General features: G+C 41.2%; 1 pseudogene; it reads left to right on the plus strand.

Moving 5' to 3' along the window:
- Positions 1-3,942: 3,942 nt before the first annotated feature.
- LOC110284440 (small ribosomal subunit protein uS2 pseudogene) lies at positions 3,943-4,829 on the plus strand (annotated as a pseudogene).
- Positions 4,830-5,587: the final 758 nt, after the last annotated feature.

Raw genomic sequence — 5,587 nt, forward strand, 5'->3', positions numbered from 1 at the left:
GGAATGATAATTCCCCCACTAGTCATCTCTTTTAGAACTCATTTACTATAGTATGTGTACATGTCCTTTATGTGTGCCTCCAATAGTGTACATGTGAGGTCAGAGGATACTTTGTGCAGTGGGTTTTTCTCCTTCCATGTTTATGTGGGTAATAGGAACATATTCAAGTCATCTAGTTAGTAAAGCAAGTGTTCTTACCTGCAAAGCCATCCTCCCTCTCCTTCCTTCCTTCCTTCCTTCCTTCCTTCCTTCCTTCCTTCCTTCCTTCCTTCCTTCCTTCCTTCCTTCCTCTCTCTCTCTCTCTCTCTCTCTCTCTCTCTCTCTCTCTCTCTCTCTCTCTCTTTCTTTCTTTCTTATAGATTCTTTTCTCATATGATACATCCCAACCACAGTTTCCCCTCCTTCAACTCCTCTTAGCTCCCTCCCATCTCCCCTCTTCTTCAGAGCCACTCCCCATCCATTTCCTCTTCAGAAAAGAGCAACCCTCCCAGACAGGACAAAGCAAACCAAAACAAACTACAATAAGATAAGGCCAAAGCCCTCCTGCTGAGAGGCAACCCAATAGGAGGAAAAGAGTCTCAAGAGCAGGCAAAAGAATCCACAATAACCCTGCTCCCACCGTTAGGAGTCTCCCCAAACACCAACCTAATCACCATAGAATACATACAGAGAACCTGCTATAGATCCATGAAGGCCCTAAGCTTGCCACTCCAATGTCTGTGGGACTATTGGAACCCTGCTTAGTTTCAGCTACATTTTCCTGGTGCTCTCTATCCCTTCTGATTCCTACAGTCTTTTATCCCTTCTTCTTCCCATTCCCCAATCTCCAAGGGAGGGACCTGACGAAGACCAGCAAGATAGACGCTCTCTTTACAAAGAATCTGGGTGTGGGTTTCTTCACCTGTTCTCATCTGTGCCAGAGGAAGCTTCTCTAATAACAACTGGACAAAGTTCCAATCTGTACATATAACAAAATATCATTAGGGATCATTTTAATGATTGTTTTTACCAAGACTTTTTGGGTCTACCCTAGGTATCTGGGCTATTCAGTCTCAATTTCCTGGGCATCCACATAGCATAGGGCATGGGCTCTTTATCTCATGGGCCTTAAGTTAATCCAGATATTGGCTAACCACTCTCACAAGTTCAGGGCCACCACTGTCTCACCACATCTTGCTCCCAGACCATGCTGTCTTTAGGTGAAGGGGTTTGTGGTTGGGTTGGTGTCCAGGTTTCTCTTTCTGTAACCTGAAGAATAGAATGTAGGGGTGAATGATCTAAACCTGCACCCCTCAATCTCTTTGTGTTCAATAAGCTGTGTGGAAGTTTTCTTAACCTAAAAATGGAACCCAGCTATCAGTTCTCAGAGAATGAGTTTGATGTAAAGCTCCTTCTAGCAGACTATTACCCACTTTTTCCTGCAAGCCCTGAGCTGATCTCTAAGGAATATGCTTTCCTGGATGCTGTTTTGATATAGGGTTAAATTCCCAAGATGTTCAGGGTGTTTGCTACTACCTACGTCTCAGCAGGCTATTCTAAAAAGGATGAATGGCTGGCCCTTGGTGTACATCAGAGCCTCAAATGAGGAGCTTAAAACAAATATTGGATTTTCCACAGTTTAAACTTTCATTTTAATGGGGGAAACAAGTTCATACTTTCCTATTGTTTGGTACACAGAGAGATGCTGATACATATATCATAGAGACAGGAGGGATTATTTTGAAGAAAGAAGACAGAATTTCTAATGTATGGACTGTCCCCTGCAGCCATAGAAATCATTACACTGATTCCCATTTTTTTCCTGATGGACTAGTGAAATGTAATTTTCAGTATTGAAGGTTTTGTAACACTGTATTGAAATCAGGAATATAATAAAAATATTATTTTACTCTATATGACTTGGAAGATTATCTAAGATAAAAGTAGTTTTAAAAATCACAGAGCTTAAAAAATGAACTACATAATGCTTTTTAAAACAATAGTACATTTGTACCAACTTTCTAGACCTTTCCTATGATAGATAGATCATGGTTATCAGCAGTAGGCAGTCTACAGATATTAATACATATTCTTTGTAGAGAGATTGAGAAGTGAGCCACATTTCATAAGCATCTAGGTTGGTCAAGGAACTCCATAAGACTGTACACTGTATAATATAGAGGTGCATACTCATATGATACGCTGTAAACAAATTAGAGCTATTTAAACAAAATTCCACATCACAACTTCCCTAGGGAGGCAGAAGTAGATGCTATGGGACTTCTACAGTTCAGGTAGTGGTGTTTGTCAGCTTATCATGGTCTTGTTTTGTCTTTTTTTTTTTCATTAATATATACTTTTGTGTATTTTACTGGGTTTCATAAGAATAATTTCATTTAAAAATATAGAGTTCTACAGGGCCCCTAATAAAGGAGCTAGAGAAAGTACCCAAGGAGCTAAAAGGGTCTGCAACCCTATTAGGAGGAACAACAATATGAACTAACCAGTACCCCTCCCCGCCAGAGCTTTGTCTCTAGCTGCATATGTAGCAGAGGATGGCCTAGTCAGCCATCAATGGGAGGAAAGGTTCTTGGTCTTGTGAAGATCATATGCCCCAGTACAGGGGAATGCCAGGGACAGGAAGCGGGAGTGGATGGATTTGGGAGCAGGGTGGGGGAGGGTATAGGGGGCTTTGGGGATAACATTTGAAATGTAAATGAAGAAAAATCTAATAAAAATACTACATATATATATATATATATATATATATATATATATATATATATTTCTTTGGCCATGTTTTTCGCCATGTTCCCACTGCTTCTCCCTTCCCAAGTGCCCCACTCATCCTTTTTTTTCTGTTTTGCTTGTACTTTCATGTAATACATGCATACATGACTTAATGTATCCATACATGACTTAATGTATCTACCTAAAAGTCTGCCAGTTACAAATCTGAGAAAATGTTTTTAAAAGAATACATGTTCGAAAAATGTAGCTAAAATTATGCAATGCCTGTTGTCAAAATGAGAAGTATTTGGATTCTAAAGAGAGATTTTTGTATTTGGACAAATTACAAAACCCAGGAGACATTTTTCTAACCCTTGCATATGAATATTTTAATTTCCTTTTCAACCAGTTTGCTAACTTTATCAAAACTCAACAAGTCAGTTGGAAAAAAAAAAGTCAGCTGCCTGGCTCCAGGGATGCTAGAGATAAGGTGAACTTCAACAATTCTTTGTATCACTCTAGAGTGTGCATGAAAATATGTATCACAATTTAGTTCACCAAGGCAAAGAGACTGTAGTTAGTTGCATATATCTTGGGAAGCACCTTTTACAGCCCTAATATCTATTCTGTCTAATAAGGAACAAAATTAGCATTAATTCTAATTTACTTACTCTATTAAAAATAGCTAATTTAGAATTACATTAGCTTTATCAAAAATAAAATATTTTAATTACAATGTTCTTACTAAAATCTAATATGAAATTTTTGACAGAATTCAATGACAAGAGAAATATTTGGTATCGTTAGTAAATTAAAAAGAACTAAAGATAAATAATTATTTATGGAATTGGTAAGTTGTGGATTTTTACATTTACTAAAAGATAAACTTGCCACTGTATGGATGCTTTATGTGGTATCAAGAGAGCACACGCAGTGTGTTTGGATACACCATTTTAATTCTTTGGGATTAATAAAATAAGATGTACAGTAGCCTTTGACCCTGGTCAAAGTCTTTATAATGCTAATCATGCCCTGAAATTCCTTGTCAACATGAATAGAAAACGGGGGCGGGGGGAAGGACTTGTTTCCACAAACTTAAAACTAGTTTGTTGTATGATTTCTTGGAGAGACATAATTTACCTCACATAGAAAGGGCATTAGTCTTTCAGTACTACCCAGGGCGGGTCCATAGGGCATTGTTCTTGGGTCCCATCTTAAAGGGAAACATACACAATGTGTGGAGTCCTTGATGTCCTGCTGATGAGGAGGAATTTTTCCTCAAATTCCTTGCTGCAGGAACCCACTTAGGTGGCACCAACCCTGACTTTCAGATGGAGCAGTACATCTACAAAAGGAAAAGTGACGGTATCTACATCATAAATCTGAAGAGGACCTGGGGGAAGCTGTTGCTTGCAGCTCGAGCTATTGTTGCCACTGAGAACCCTTCTGACAGAAGTCATCACCTCCGGGAAACACTGGGCAGCGAGGTGGGTTGAAGTTTGCTGCTGCCACAGGAGCCACTCCAATTGCTGGCCGCTTCGCACCTGGGACCTTCACTAACCAGATCCAGGCAGCTTTCAGGGAGTCACGGCTTCTAGTGGTGACTGATCCCAGGACTGACCACCAGCCACTCACAGAGGCCTCTTATGTCAACCTGCCCACCATTGATTGTTCTGTGTAACACAGATTCTCCCCGGCACTATGTGGATATTGCCATCCAATGAAACAAGGGAGCTCACTCAGTGGGTCTGATGTGGTGGATGCTGGCCCCGGAAGTACTCTGCATGCAAAGTATGGGAGACTGTGAGCAGGCATGGGAGGTTATGCCCGATCTTTACTTCTACAGAGACCCAGAGGAGACTGAGAAGGAGGAGCAGGCTGTTGCTGAGAAGGCTGTGACCAAGGAGGAATTCCAGGGTGAATGGACCGCACCAGCTCCTGAGGTCACTGCTTCTCAGCCTGAGGTTGCTGACTGGTCTGAGGGTGTGCAGGTGCCCTCTGTAGCCACCCAGCAGTCCCCAAGAGAAGACTGGAGTGCCCAGCTGGCCACTGAGGACTGGTCAGCAGCTCCCACAGCGCAGGCCACTGAGTGGGTTGGGGCCACCGATGAGTGGTCCTGAGCTGCTCTGCAGACACCTGAGCAAAGGTAAAAAAACAGGTGGAAGGAAAATAAAGTTCCTAAAAGCTGGGGGGGGAGGGGGTAAGGCATTAGATAAACAAGAATGGGTGCCATCCAACTTCAACTTGGTGAAGCATTGGTTTATCAAGATTTCTTGCTAGAGCAAAAGTGACTGAATGATAGCTACAGCATTGGGCATGTGCTAGAGAGGACATAGGGAACTGAGTCACCAGAGTCCCCCTCACAGTATGGATGACTCTTGAAATCCATACCACTGAGTCCTTGAGTAACGCCTGATCAGGTACACTAGCTATACTAACTTGCCTACCAATTGATTGATTACCTTGTATATAGCCTTGGGATTTGTGGAGGCCTGTGAGCCTCTCCACTCTATCCAAGATGGAATGTTAGGGGGACAATGTCATGAGTGTCTACTAAAGTGATTCCAGATCTGTACTTCAATGTAGTCATGGTCATGTCTATGTGCAAGGAATCCAATTCACAACAGCTAATTATACATCAACACACCGATGCACACACATAGAACGACTGCATAAGTAACAATGTTTGCAATAGCCTGGAGGGTATGTGATCAGTCTTGCAGCTTTAGGCTTTGTTTAATTATATTCAAGGTAAAATATTTGAGGAAAAAAATCTCTCTGTGCACACATTTAAATTCATTTTCAGTAGTGACATGTTTCCTAAATACCATTTCTATTTAAAAAGTAAATTTGGGGCTCCTGTTAATGTGTTGACATT

The sequence above is a fragment of the Mus caroli genome, unplaced genomic scaffold, assembly GCF_978045245.1.
Source record: "Mus caroli unplaced genomic scaffold, Mus_caroli_1 scaffold_19, whole genome shotgun sequence".
Classification (NCBI taxonomy): domain Eukaryota; kingdom Metazoa; phylum Chordata; class Mammalia; order Rodentia; family Muridae; genus Mus; species Mus caroli.